Consider the following 14,850-nt stretch of genomic DNA (forward strand, 5'->3'; position numbering starts at 1 on the left):
AATACTCAATCCTATCAGGCATAGCTTATCACTCAACATCCCACATACCCATCAATATATTCCTATGCCTCATAAGTATTGGTTGTATTTATTTCCAAGTAGTTTATGCCAATTGTAGTCATTATTAAATTTTAAGTAAGAATTGTACACTCCAATAAAATTTGAGTATGTAAAGAGAGGACTATAGCTATAAATACTCAATTAACTGTTATGAAAAGACTGTGAGTTGTTAAAATGCTTTCAATTAAGCATGTCTGAAACAATTAATGCTGGGGTAGGTTATGCACTATACAAAATATGAAATGGTCCCGCATATCTCTTTTAATTCTTCATTCCTTTTTAGGGAAATCCAAACCAGAAATTATAAAAGATATATTTATGGGTGTGGTTTTTGCAAAAAAGGCAAAGCGGAACTCTAACCTAACTACCATATACTCACAGTATAGTTTGGCCCTACATCAAAAACAAACAACAAAAAAAAAAACCTGGTAAATGAGTACATGGCTGTATGCTTTAAGTTAAACAAAATGCTAAAGATATGTATGTATTATTTTTATGACCACCCCCCCCCAAATCAAATATTTGGATTAACCAACTAACTGATTCATTATGTGAAATGGGTTTTCTCCCATAGAATGTTGCTTAGGTTTTTATGGAATTCAACAACAGTAGTCTCTCACATAGGCACAGTACAGTATTTCTCTTTCGTTTTGAATGACGTTTTGCATGATGTTATATGTTTGGAAAGGCCTAATCTGAAAAAACAATTGCTGGGCACCTAAATAGTTCAGTCGGTTAAGTGTCCGACTCTTAGTTTCAGCTCAGGTCATGATCTCACGGCTTCGTGGGTTCGAGCCCCATGTCAGGCTCCGTGCTGGCAGTATGGAGCCTGCTTGAGATTCTCTCTCTCTCTCTCTCTCTCTCTCTCTCTTCTCTCTCTCCTTTATCTGCCCCTCCCCTCTCGTGCTATCTTTGTCTCTGTCCCAAAATAAATAAAAAGAGTTGCTGATGCATGATGCTTTAGGTAATAAAGGAACCCTTGGAAAACCACAATGGTATAGGATGGCCCCATGAAAATTGTATCTGTCTTCACCATCCACCCCAAGCCTTACTTTTTGGGAATAAAATTACCTGGAGCTTAACAATTACAATCATGCAACCAAGCTCAAAAATAAGAGGAGGTGCAAGCATGTCTCCTCACGGTCCCATAAGCCCCAGACACATGTTCCTCTTCTGACCATACTTACAACACCTAACATGGATCACACAAAGCACAATCAACTACTTTCAGCTGTTCCCCAGTGATGAAATGTTTCAGACATATGGTCACAGAGATTAATATCTGTGCAGACCACTTTGAAACAGCCCAGGAATCATTTGGGAACATGTGGCATTAAACAAATATAAATTCCAAGCCTAGCTCTTTCCTCCCTGTGCCTTTCCCTTCCACACCTGGACTGCAGAATGAGTCACACAGTAGTCTCTGAGAATGAGGACAAAGCACCAGGTATTAGCACATGTTTAAATTCAGAGCCACCAGACAAAATCCTCTGGAGGGGTTGTTAATCTTAGAAAATCACAAAAATGATGTGGGCTCCAGAAAAGAGTTCTGCTTTTGGTGGTCTCCTCAAAATGAAAACCCTCCTAGACAGTTTAGGGGGCTGGGTTTTAGGGTTGTCTCATGGAATTGGAGTAATATAAAAGCTTTTTCCAGTTTCTTCCACCCTCAGAAGACTGCACCATATGAGTTGGTGTCTGGCATTTCTGTTAGCTATTTCACTATCTCTTAAGTGATGAATTGTCCCAATCTTCTATGACATAATCCTAAAGGTGATCCTTGTGAAAAAAGCAGACAGAACCTAATACATATAATGTTGAGAGTTTTCACGGCTGTTTCTACAAATAGCTTGGAGAAGTTTCCCACAGATTAACTGCTCCAAAAATGCTATTTTGAAATGGTTTCAGTTGTGGGTAGAAGATACGTGCTTTGTATTTTGTTGAAGCACAGGCCAGAAACAATTGATAAGTCAGGCGTGGCATTTCCAGTTAGGCTTGGAAGTTAAATATTTATTACCTTGAGTTACAAGTTACAGAAGGGACATATGGTCTTCAGGCAGAATGTGAAGACAGACAAGCACACATAGTATCTCTCTCTCTCTCTCTCTCTCTGTCTCTCTCTCCCCTCTTTTCACACACACACACACACACACACACACACAAACACACGCACACACACACACAAACACATACACACTATACAAATGGCTTGAACTGAGGAGAAAATTATAAATAAACGATAATTTATAATAAAATATACTTACTACTGCTGATTTAACAAAAAAAACTTTACTTCATATAGTTTTTGCAAGACTAGAACTGTAGTATTACGTGCTTTAAGCTGTACAAAGTAGAGAATTTTAGTAAATTGAAGCTCCAATGTCCCAAAACAAATATTAGGATTTATATCCAGAGAAAGGAACAGCAAAGAAGGTGTTCTCCCAACCATTTTCTCAACCACAATGAGTTATTTAAACGATTCACCCTTAAAAAAAAACAAAAACAAAAACAAAAACAAAAAACGATTCACCCTTGCTAGGATGATTACAATATGTCCTTAGTCCATCACTGTATAAAAGGTTGTAATGCACGCTAAGTTAAGAGTGTCAGGAGAAGAAAGCAGTAGAATTGGATCTTTTTTAAGAGGGGTGACATACAAGGAAAGGAGTCCTTTTCCTTTTTGCTTGAATTCTTCCAACAAATGGTGAATTTCTTAGAATACACTTTTTTATTCACCTTGCAATAGCGCAAGGACTCAGCTGGATGGGCAACCAGAAACCTAATCGATGAAGCATAAGGTAAAGTTCTTCAATTTCCTTAGAAAAGATTTGTAGCAGAAGCGACTCCAAACCTCAGAGTATCCATAAATATTATTAACTCACGTTAATTCTCTCATTTGCCAAATTCCACACCCAGGGTATAGAAAATACTGTCCTGCTCTCAGGCAACTAACCCAAACTTTTTATTTAGAAAGTAGACTTTAAGGTAATACCTTTTGAGGAAATCACATGGGTCTTTATAATCTCAAGAAGCAACTTTTGGCTAGAACACAGGAATTGACATGAGTCAACAAAGAGCAGCAAGTGAGATGGTGCTTGATGGTGAGTAGGATTTCTTATTTAAGTCTTTCTGCTTTTTCATTCATAACAGAACACCCAGAAGGACGAGAAAGATTTAAGGTTTGGAGCAATGTTGGTCATAGTCCTTTGAAAACAGTTTATTCATAAATGTTTTCCGAACAAGCTTGACCAAGTCTATTCCCTTATGGTTTTTATTTATCCTTTATAATCACATCAGTATTATTGGTTTTATTCAACAAAAGGAAAATTTGGATTTTTTAAAGACTTGATCTTTACCAAGAAATTCATCAGATTGTTTCAGAAAAATAATTCACTTAACTGGAAAACAAATCAGCTGCTCTGACAATTAGATTTATCTATTGTGTTTATTATGTGATATTTCACAGACTGAATCTAACCCCAGAGAACTCGGAATCTCTGAATGAAATAATAAAATATTTTTGCTAGTCTCTTTTGTTTAAAAAAAAAAGCACCATTCTTTTCCCATCTTGCAAAAAGTGTATGTTTATCATAGAAAACTTAAAAAAAATAGATAAGTCAGAAAAAATCATTAACATCATAAACTCACATCCAATCTTTCCAGAAAATATGATCAATATATAAAATTGGAAAGTGTAAAGCTGTTTTGTAACCTGTCCTACATTTTCCTTCACATTTCATACAGTTTCCATTCTTCTATAGCACAATTTTAATTATTTTACAATATCTGTTGCACGTCTGTAATTCCCTACTGTTAGACACATAACTTGTTTGAGGTTTTTTTCCCTATTTACAGACAGAACTATGATAAACATCCCATAGCAACATCGTCCTGCAGATTATTTCCACACACCAAATTTCCAAAAGAGAATGACTGGCACCCAGAACTTCTTCTAAGATTTTGATATTTGTTGTCAAATTGCTTTCCAAAAAGTGATGTGAGAAATGCCCCCTCGGCAGCATGTGAGAAGTGTCATTTTCTTGGACTTTGTTGATACTGGATACTACACACGTTGTCTGACCTTTACCAAGTCAATAGGAAGAGAGACCCTTTATTGTTGTTCTGCTTGGTCACTTTTAATTTTTTTTCTTTCTTAATTGCTCCTTCAGGCTACCCACATCTTTCCTGTGGTTGATATCCACAAAAGCTTTTGAATACCATTGTGAAAATTACTGATGCAAAAATACACCCTGATGACACAGATACAGCTTACTTGCTAAACCACCCACATGATTTCAAGGTACTTAATTTAATTGCCATCTTAAGAATGTCAGGAGGGTGTTATAAGAACAGCAGTCAGAAAACTATGGTATGGCATCAGTGTCTATACCTGCTTCTGCAGTGGGGAAGAATTGAAGCATATTGGTATAATAGATACTTTAAAACTCCGTTAGTTACTCTCCCTCATTGATCGCTGGGTTCCTAATTGGGCAACCCAGTTTTCCCCAGAACTTTGTGAAATAGGAAGTTATCAGGAGAGACTAGCAGTGCTAAAGAAAAATTCACACTGGGGTGCCTGGGTGGCTCTGTCCGTTGAGCGACCGACTTCGGCTCAGGTCATGCTCTCACAGCTTGTGAGTTCGAGCCCCACGTCAGCTCAGAGCCTGGAGCCTGCTTCAGATTCTGTGTCTCCCTCTCTCTCTGCCCCTAACCCACTCGCATTCTGTCTCTGTCTCTCTCAAAAATAAATAAACATTTAAAAAAAAAAAAAAAAAAAAAAAAAGAAAAATTCACACTTACAACCCAGCATTAATAGTTTTTAGTTTAAGTCCATCACCTCAGGATGCTCTGGAGATGTATCCTGGAATCAGGAAAAAGAGTGACTCCTCTTTCTCCAGGCTGTGTATCCATCCTGGAGCTGCTGCTAATTGTAATGGGACAAGCACAACCTTTAAGCATGTAAATATCCCTACAGCCTCCATTTCTTCTGAATTGTATATACTGGATAAATAAAGTCATACAGAGAGAGAGAGGAAGATAGACCCAGAAACAGACAGAGACATGCATACATTTAAGAAAAACTAAGAGAAGGATGAAAAATACCCTAATTCCTTAAAATCAGAAAAAAAACTATTTTAGCATCATTAGAACCTTACAGTTGGCAATGTGAGCTCCAGATGCAAAAGATTATTCTTTACTGCAACATATGAGCTTTACGTGAGTCTTAAAAGTTATTTTTATTCAGGTGATATGGCACACTGGAGATAACCAATTATGTGTACATTAAGGTAATGAACACAATTAAGTGGTAATTATATGTCCGCTGCTTTACATTATTAGAGGAAAATCTTCACAATAACCTTATTAGAAAAGTGCCTTTATTATTTTTCTCATTTATAGATTTTTAAAACAAACAAACAAACAAAATGGAGACTGGAAAGGGAAATTCAGTAGATCCAGACCTTGGGACTACATTCGGCTGTTCCATATTCCTCAGTGCTCAAGTTAGTGGTGTCAACAGAGAGAAAACACGATGTCAAGAAGCTCTTATACCTTTATAAGCTGATCTTCAAAATGAAAAACAGCTAAGCAATAAAGAACTGGATGTCTGAAAAATAATCTCAATTGCAAATAATGAAGTATGTGTACCTATGTAAGAGCCATTCTTCCTCTTCATCTCTTGCGTTGGACTCTAAAATATCACCTAAAAGATGTACAAATCCTGCAAATACTGTACCTCTAAATCTCTGAAGTCAGCAAGGCAGGAAAAATATTAGAAGGTGATCAGGATTATCCATCTTGCTTCCTCTCTGCTAAATCAGTCATTGGGCTATTATGAGTAGGATGGAAAAAACCTTGTAATCCTCAGGTGTGCCATTAAACTCGTAAATTGCAAGACTTCTAGAACATTTTATATTACAGTTGACACCGCTCCATGGTATGTTCAAGGATGTTTTCCAAGAGAAGCCACTCTATGAAAACATTAAAATGGCCTTTTCACGCTCTTATATAGAAAAAGAAACATTCAGCTTCTCAGTTATGAAGCTAAGTCGTACGCAAGTTTCAGTCAACAGTATTGCTTTCCACAAAACTACCATTATCTCTTCAAGGAACCAGAGGTCACTAACCTACAATGGCCAGTTATTTCTATTTGTGCTGTCCAACTTTTATACCTTATAGGCCATGAAAGTCAAACTTCAGTTTTTCGATTCTATCAAGCTGAATAAAAACAGGAAGGGAAAAAGTACGGTTTGAATTTGCAAGGTTTATTTATCAACCTAGAAATCATAGAGGTTTTTTTTTTTTTTAATTGAGCAATTAGGGGTGCCTGAGTGGCTCAGTCGGTTGAGTGACTGACTCTTCATTTGGCTCAGGTCATGATCTCACAGTTTGTGGATTGGATCCCCACATCAGGCTCTGCACTGATGGCACAGAGCCTGCTGAGGATTCCATCTCTCCTTCTCTCTGCCCTTCACCTTCTTGTGCTGTCTCTCTCTCTCTCTCTCTCTCTTTCTCTCTCTCTCTCAAATAAACTTTAAAAAAATAAATAAAATAAAATAGAGCAATGAAATTAAAAATGTATTTTTTAAGTGAGGCAAAAAAATGACACTTATTAGTCCTGGTACACAATACCTAAAGATAATCCTTTAACATATCTTGAAATTAAAATGAAGGCTAGTGTTTTTCAGTGTACAAATCAAAATTCTCTGAATTATTAGAATTTCAGATGCTTCTTTCTTCTGGGGATTCTCATGTTGTATTTAGACAATGACATATCCAACAAGTCCTGTTTAAATACAGCTGGATAATTTTTCTAAGCAATAGGGTTTTCTCTCTCCAACTAAACTACATGTACTCCTAAAATTAAAGACTATGTTTCCTAGTGTTGTAATATACCCAGAGTGCCTACCTCCCTTTCCAGCACACAGGGTGTTCCCCATACTTGTGGACTATCAAATGAGGTAGGGCAGAGAAGTTGCACATACAGGCATGCTTCACTTTATTGCACTTCACAGATAATGTTTGGTTTTTTTTTAACAAATTAAATGTTTATAGCTGTCCTGAGTCAAGCAAGTCTATCAACACAATTTTTCCAAAAGCATTTGCTTACTTCATATCTTTATGCCACATTTTGGTGATTCTCACGATACTTCAAACTTTCTCAGTGTTACTAGTATATTTGTTATGATGATCCGTGATCAGTGATTATGACTGGCTGAAAGCTCACATGATAGCATTTTTTTAGTAATAAAACTTTTTTTTTAATTAAGGGATGTACATTTTTTAGACATAATGCTATTGCACACTTAGTACACTATGGTATAGTATAAACATAACTATTATATGCACTGGGAAACCAAAAATTTCATTGATTCACTTTATTGTGATTTTCACTTTATTGCAATGGTCTGGAATGAAATCTGCAATATCTCCAAAGTATACCTATATCAAGTCTGCAACTGTTTTGCAGTATGATCATCTCCCACCTTCCTGGCAAAAATAATCATTACTATATATGCGGTTTTTACTGGATTTTAGATAGAAATCTGCTAATTAAAAGCTTCTTAAAGCAAAGGTCAGCAAACTTCCTCTGTAAAGAGCCAAACAGTAACTATTTTAGGCTTTGGTAGCCACACAGTCTGGATGGCAACTACTCAACTCTGCTGTTATAGCGGGAAATAGGATTCTATGAAGGGAACAACATAGAACGTCATGTATTGATAAAAATATGGAATTTACAAGACGTTACAATCATGAATCATATACTTAATCACATGTCAATAAAATATATAAGGCAAAGTTGACATAAATAAAAAAAATTGACAATTTCATAATCACAGAAGAAAACTTTTAAATACTATTTTATGTATCAACAATTTAAAAACTCCCAGAATTGTGTAAAGCTAAAGCCTATATGAATTAAATATTATATGAAGATGTACACAGCACCTTGAATGTGGCAAAGAAAGGACATGCATTATTTTAAAACACACAAGAAATTGTCACAAATTTGAGCTTCTGTTAGGGCATAAATAAAATTTCAATGAATTCCCCCCAAAATAGGAGTTACAAGTTTCACATCTACTGAACATTGTGCCATCAAGTAAAAAATCCACAATATAAAAACTTTTTAAAAATCAAACTTGAGAGGGTCAATTGAAATTATCCAGCCTGAGTAAGAGAGAAAAAAGAATGAAAAATAAATTAACAGGCCTCAGAGAACTGTGGGACATCATCCATCATGATAGCATCATGTAACAGGAATCTCAGAAGAAAAGAAAGTGTTAGAAAGATTGTCTGAAGAAGGGCACCTGTCTGGCTCAGTCAATAGAGCATGAGACTCTTGATCTAGGGGTTGTAAGTTCAAACCCCACATTGGATTGTAAGAGATTACTTAAAAATAAAAACCATAAATAAGTAAATAAACAAATATAAGAAAGATTATCTGAAGAAATAATGGTACAATCTTCTCAAATTTCATGAAAACATTCATCTATACATCTGAAAAGCCCAGTGAAATTCAAGTAGGATGAATCAAAGAGATTCAACCTAGGCAAACCAAAGTAGACTGTTGAAAGCTAAACATGAAGAAAAAAAACCTTGAAAGCAGCAAAAGAGAAGGATTCTCCCCATGTACAATGGGTCTTCAATAACAGCCAACTTCTCACAGCAACTATGGAGACCAGAAGGCAGTCAGACAACACAGTCAAAATACTGAAAGACAAATATTGTCAATTAAGAATTTCATATCAGTTGAGGCAGGCAAACCATAAGAGACTCTTAAGTATAAAGAACAATCTGAGGGTTTCTGGAGGGGAGGTGAGTGGGGGACAGGCTAAAGGGGTGATGACCATTAAAGAGGGCACTTATTGGGATGAACACTGGGTGTTATATATTAGTGATGAATCACTAAATTCTACTGAACCAAATACCACACTATATGTTAACTAACTTGAATCTAAATTTAAAAAAAACAAAAACAAGACTTTTGTATCTGTCAAAACTGTCCTTCCAAAATGAAGGAGAAATCAAAGCTTTCCCAGGTTAAAAACAAACAAAAACAATCTAAGAGAGTTTGTCACTAGTAGGCCTGCCTTAAAAGTCCCTCAGGTTGAAAAGAAAGATCACTAAGGGTGCCTGGGTGGCTCAGATGGTTAAGCCTCTGACTGTAGATCAAGTCATGATCTCATAGTTTGTGAGTTCGAGCCCTACATCAGGCTAAGTGCAGAGCCTGCTTTGTATCCTCTGTCTCCATCTCTCTGCCTCACCATCTCTCTTTCTAAATAAATAGTCACTAGACTATAATTCAAATCTTCATGAAAAAATAAAGAACCCCCTCTCTGTCTGTCCTCTCTCTCTCTTTCTCTCTGAAATAAACATTTTAAAAGATCTTTAAAAAATAAAATAATTAAAACTATTTTTGTTTTTAATCCATTTTTCCCATATGATTTAAAATACAATTTCATAAAAAATAATACAAATGTATAATAATGGACACAAATGTATAAAAATGGCATTTGTGATACTAGATATATAAAGGAGGGGGAATGGATCTATATGGGAAAAAAGTTTTTGCACAGTATAAAATTAAGTTGGTATTAACATGAAATAAGTTTTTAAACATTTTTTAATGTTTTATTCTTGAGAGAGACAGACAGATCATGAGTGGGGGAGGGGTGGAGAGAGAGAGAGGGAGACACAGAATCTGAAGCAGGGTCCAGGCTCTGAGCTGTCAGCACAGAGCCCAACGTGGGGCCCGAACTCATGAACAATGAGATCGTGACCTGAGCTGAAGTCAGACACTTAACTGACTGAGCTACCCAGATGCCCCATGAAATAAATTTTTATAAATTAATATGTTCATTGTAATCACAATGAAAATAACTTTAAAAATCATGGAAAGTTACAATGATACATTAGAAAATACCTAATGTATAGGAAAATGCAGGAGTGGAATAATTGAGGAACAAAAAATATAAGACATATAGAAAACAAACAGTAAAGTAGAAAAAAATAAATCCTTCTTTATCAGTAATTATATTAAGTATAGATGGACTAAATTCCCACATAAAAGAGATTGGCAGAATGGATTTTTTTAAATGATCCAACTACATACTGTCTATAAGAAATATATTTTAGATTCAAAGGCACAAATATATTGAAAGTAAAAGAATAGAAAAAGATATTCTATGCAAATAGTAACCAAAAGAAGCTGAAGTGACCATACTAATATCAGACAGATGGAATTTAAAACAAGAAAGGATTACTAGAAACAAAGAAGGAATTTTTATAATGATAAAAGTGTTAATATTTTAAGAAGGTATGACAATGATGACATATGCACCTTACAGCAGAGCCCCAAAACACATAAAGCAAAAACAGACAGAATCAAAGAAAGAAATAAGACAATTGAGTAAGAATAGCTAGTGATCCCAATATTGCATAACCAATAATGGATAGAACAACTAGACAAGATAAGCAAGAAATAGTGGGTTTGAATAATACTATAAACCAACTAAACCTAACAGACATCTATAGAACACTCCACACAAACACCAAAATACACATTTTTCTCAAGTGTATATGGAATGTTCTCAAGGATAGACCATATGTTAGGCCACGAACAAGTCTCAATAAATTTAAAATGACTGAAATCATACAAAGTATATTCATCAGCTGCAATGGAATGAAATTATAAATCAACAGGAGACAGAAATTTGGAAAATTCACAAATATATGGAAATTAGAATTACTGCTAAGCAAATAATGGGTCAAAAAAGAAGTTAGTATATAGTTTTATAGGAACAAAAACAAAAACATAATACAACAAAACTGATGGGTGCAGTGAAAACCATGCTGAGAGAAAATCATAGCTATAAACACATTGAAATAGAAAAAAAATCAAATTAATAACCCAATCTTCCCACATCAAGAACTAGAAAAAGAATAGCAACCTATACCTAAAGCAAACAGAAGGAAGGGAAAACCAAAGATTAGAACAGAAATAAATAAAGACAGAAAAACAGCAGAGAAAATCAACAAAACCAACAGTGGTTTCTTTGAAAAGTTCAACAAAATTGACAAAACTTTAGCTATACTGACCAAGAAAAAAAGAGAAAAGACTCTAGTTACTAACCTCAGGAATGAATGAAGGCACTGATATAGAAATAAAAAAGGACGATAAGGGAACACTATGAATTGTATGCCAACAAATTCAATAACCTAGATGAGATGGAAAAATTACCAGAAAGACACAAATTACCAAAAGGGAATCAAGAAGAAATAAAAAATCTGAATAAACCTATAACAAGTAAAATACAGAAAAAACATTTGACAAAATCTCTTTCAAGATAAAAACTTACAGGGCACCTGGGTGGCTCAGTCAGTTGAGCGGCCAGCTTGGGCTCAGGTCATGATCTCACAACTCATGAGTTCAAGCCCCACATCAGGCTCTGTGCTGACAGCTCAGAGCCTAGATCCTGCCTTGGATTCTGTGTCTCCCTCTCTCTCTGCCCCTCCCCCACTCATGCTCTGTCTGTCACTCAAAAAGTAAATAAACATTAAAAAAATTAAAAAGATAAAAACTCTCAACAAACTAGAAATTAAAAGGATTGATGTCATATAAAATTAATGGCATATAAAAAACCCACAGCTAATATCATACCTAATAGTGAAAGTGTTCCCCCTAAGATAAAGAAAAACACAAGGATGTTCACACTTTCCCGCTTCTATTCAACACTGTATTGAGGTTCTATCCAGTTAGTCAAGAAAAAGGAATTTTAAAAATCCAGATTAAAAGATTAAAGATTAAAATATTAAAAGAAAGAATTAAAATGATCTCTATTTGCAATGACATGACCTTACACATATAAAATCCTGAAGAATACACACACACACACACACACACACACACACACACACCTGTCAGAGGTAATACACAATTTCTACAAGTTTGCAAGATACAAGATCAATATATAAAATCTGTTGTATTCTTATACATTATTAGTGATCTGAAAATGTAATAAACAAACAATATCATTTACAATAACATCAAAAATAATACAATATTTAAGAATATTTAAGAATATTAAGAATATTAAGAATATTTAACAAACATTTACAAGGCATGTATGCTGAAAACTACAAAATGTCATTAAAAAGGACTAAAGAAGACCTAAATCAATGGAAAGATATCCATATTCATGGATTGGAAAACTTAATATTGTTAAGATGGTAATATTCCCAAAATTGATTTATAGATTCAATGAAATTCCTGTAAAATTTCCACTTCCTTTTTCTGCAGAAATGGATAAGCTGACTCTAAATCTCATTTGTAAATGTAAGAATAGTAAAACAATCTTTAAGATGAACAAAGTTGAAGAATTCACACTTCCTGATTTTAAAACTTACTAAAAACTACAGGAATTGAAAGTGTAGTACTAGCATAAGCATAAACATATAGATGAGTGAGGAATAAAATTAAATAAACTCTTACATCTTTAGTCAATTAATTTTTACTAGGGTGCCAAAACAATTAGAATTATCTTTTCAACAGATAGTGCTGGTATACCTGGATATCCACATGTAAAAGAATGAATTTGAGCCCCTTACACCATATACAAAAATTATTTCAAAATTGATCAAGATCTAAATGTAAGAGCTAAAAATAACATTCTCAGAAGGAAACTTCTGTATAAATCCTCATGACCTTGAATTAGGCAGTGGTTTCTTAGCTATAATAACAAAAACTCAAGCAACCAAAGGTAAAATAAATAAATTCGACCTCATCAGAATTTTGAATTCTTGTGTGTTGAGACAATATTACAAATGTGAACATACAACCACAGAATGAGAGAAAATAGTTGCAAATAATATCTCAGACAAGGGCCTAATATCCAGAGTATCCAGAATTCTTATCACTCAGCAATAAAAAGAAAAATAACCCAATAAAAAGTTGACAAAGAATTTAGACAGTTCTCCAAAGAAGATGTAGAAATGTCTAATAGCATATGAAAAGATGTTCCACATCAGTACTTATAGGAATAAAAATCAAAACCAAATGAGATGTCATTTCACACCCATTAGGATGGTTATAATATTTTTTAAAAACCCATAAAATAACAAGTTTTGGGGGAAATGTGGAAAAATTAGACCCCTTGTACATTACTGGTGAGAATATAAAATGCTTCATCCCCCTTGGAAAAGTGTCTGGCAGTTCCTCCAATGATTAAATAGGGAGTTGCCATATGACCTGGCAATCCCACTCCTAGATACATACCTAACAGAAGTGAAAACATGTTCATACAAAAATCTGTACACAAATGTTCATAGCAACAGAATTAACAGCAGCCAAAAAGTCAGAACAACTCATATGTCCATTAACTAATGAATGGATAAACAAAACGTGGTATGTCCACACAATGGAATATTATTCAGCAATTCTGGATATTATTAAGAATGAAGAGTACTAATACAGGCTACAACATGATGAACTTTAAAAACATTGCTAACTGAAAGAAGCCAGACACAAAAGGCAACATATTATATGACTCCATTTGTACGAAACAACCAGAATGGGAAAATCGTAGATACAGAAAGTAGACTAATTGCCAGGAGCTGGAGGTAGAGGGTAATAGGGAGTGAATGAGTATAAGATTTCTTTTTCGCAGTGATGGAAATATTCTGGAATTGGATAGTGGGGATGGTTGCACATATTTTGAACTTTATAAAGTGCACTTAAAACTATGTACTCTAGAATTATGAATTTTACTTTATATGAAATTTTATATGAATTGTAGATCAACACAAAATGGAAATGAGAAACTATGTAGAAACTTTAAAATGATAATAATGAGGGGTGCCTGGGTGGCTCAGTTGGTTGAGCGACCGACTTTGTCTCAGGTTATGATCTCACAGTTTGTGAGTTCGAGCCCCGCGTAGGGCTTTGTGCTGACAGCTCAGAGCCTGGAGCCTGCTTCTGATTCTGTGTCTCCCTCTCGCTCTGCCCCTTCCCCACTCATGCTCTGTCTCTTTGTCTCAGAAATAAATAATCATAATTTTTTTTTAAAATGATAATAATGAGTATGCTCTTAATGAACAACTATGAAGGTTGCCTGAAGAAGCAAACAATGGAAATTGATGGTCTTAAATGTATTTAATCAGAGTACAAGAAAGATTGAAAATAAATGCATACACCAAATACAGAAGCATGGAATATAATACACAATAAATGCAATGAAACTACAAGGTCAGAACCAGTGAATATAAAATCCTAAAATATGAATTTGAAAATTAAGTTTCAATAAAACCAAAAACATGGTAACAGCAATATAGTAGATAACCTTTTGCAAGTCTATCCAAGATAAAAAGAGAGAAAATACAAATAAAGACCATTAGGAAAATGAAAGGGGCAAATAATAAATATGACAATTTTTCACTTGCAAATATACTATGAGGGCCTTATATCAATGCATTTTGAAATGTAGAAGTGATAGATTTTTTTCTTAGGAAAATTATAATTACCAAAATCCATGATCTAAGTTCCTCATCATCATTTTGTGCTTTAAGAACAGAGGAAAGAAAGGCACCTGGGTGGCTCATTTGGTTAAGTGCTTGACTTTTGGCCCAGATCATGATCTCACATTTCATGAGTTCAAGCTCCACATTGGGCTCTGCACTGACAGTGTGGAGTCTGCTTGGGATTCTCTCTCTCTCTCTCTCTCTCTCTCTCTCTCTCACTTTCTCTTCCCCTCCCCCACCCTCTCACAATAAACTTTAAAAAAAAGAACAGAG

Source organism: Panthera onca, chromosome A3 (genome assembly GCF_046562875.1).
Source record: "Panthera onca isolate mPanOnc1 chromosome A3, mPanOnc1 haplotype 2, whole genome shotgun sequence".
Classification (NCBI taxonomy): domain Eukaryota; kingdom Metazoa; phylum Chordata; class Mammalia; order Carnivora; family Felidae; genus Panthera; species Panthera onca.